A 419-nucleotide genomic window follows, 5' to 3' on the forward strand; every position below is an offset into this window, starting at 1 on the left:
CAACATTATATGGCTATAAGCAAATAAAGGAACCAAAATACAAACCTTTGATGTCATCGACAGTAACCAAAGACGGATGAAGCAACACAGCAGCTTGAATCAACTCGACCTTCGCAAGTGCAACCACAACCTTGGCTAAGGTACAAAAACATAGAAGATTAGCTTTATGACTGACAACTTATAGTTGTGCGAATTCGTCAGTCGAGCGTTTCATTTCATTGTTCAAGCACTTCCACATGGGTTGAGTTCATAGATTCTAACATCACGAACAATATACGACAATAGTAAACACGAGACAAATATACTCACCACCCCAACAAATGCCGACCGCTCCGATCGCCGAAATACCTTTGCTTTTCAGAGCTTCGACGACTGCCTTCCCATCATCGAAAGACTTCTCCTGTTAAACCATAACACTT

The 419-nt window shown here is 41.3% G+C and overlaps 1 long non-coding RNA gene across 1 annotated transcript; it reads right to left on the reverse strand.

Annotated features, from left to right (window-relative positions):
* Positions 1-45: 45 nt before the first annotated feature.
* Positions 46-411, reverse strand: LOC111787305. The gene is made up of 2 exons (XR_002813945.1): positions 310-411; positions 46-135 (listed from the first exon to the last, which is right to left on the reverse strand). It is a non-coding gene; the product is annotated as an uncharacterized LOC111787305 (long non-coding RNA).
* Between the last annotated feature and the right edge of the window lie 8 nt (positions 412-419).

The sequence above is a fragment of the Cucurbita pepo genome, unplaced genomic scaffold (genome assembly GCF_002806865.2).
Source record: "Cucurbita pepo subsp. pepo cultivar mu-cu-16 unplaced genomic scaffold, ASM280686v2 Cp4.1_scaffold009828, whole genome shotgun sequence".
Lineage (NCBI taxonomy): Eukaryota > Viridiplantae > Streptophyta > Magnoliopsida > Cucurbitales > Cucurbitaceae > Cucurbita > Cucurbita pepo.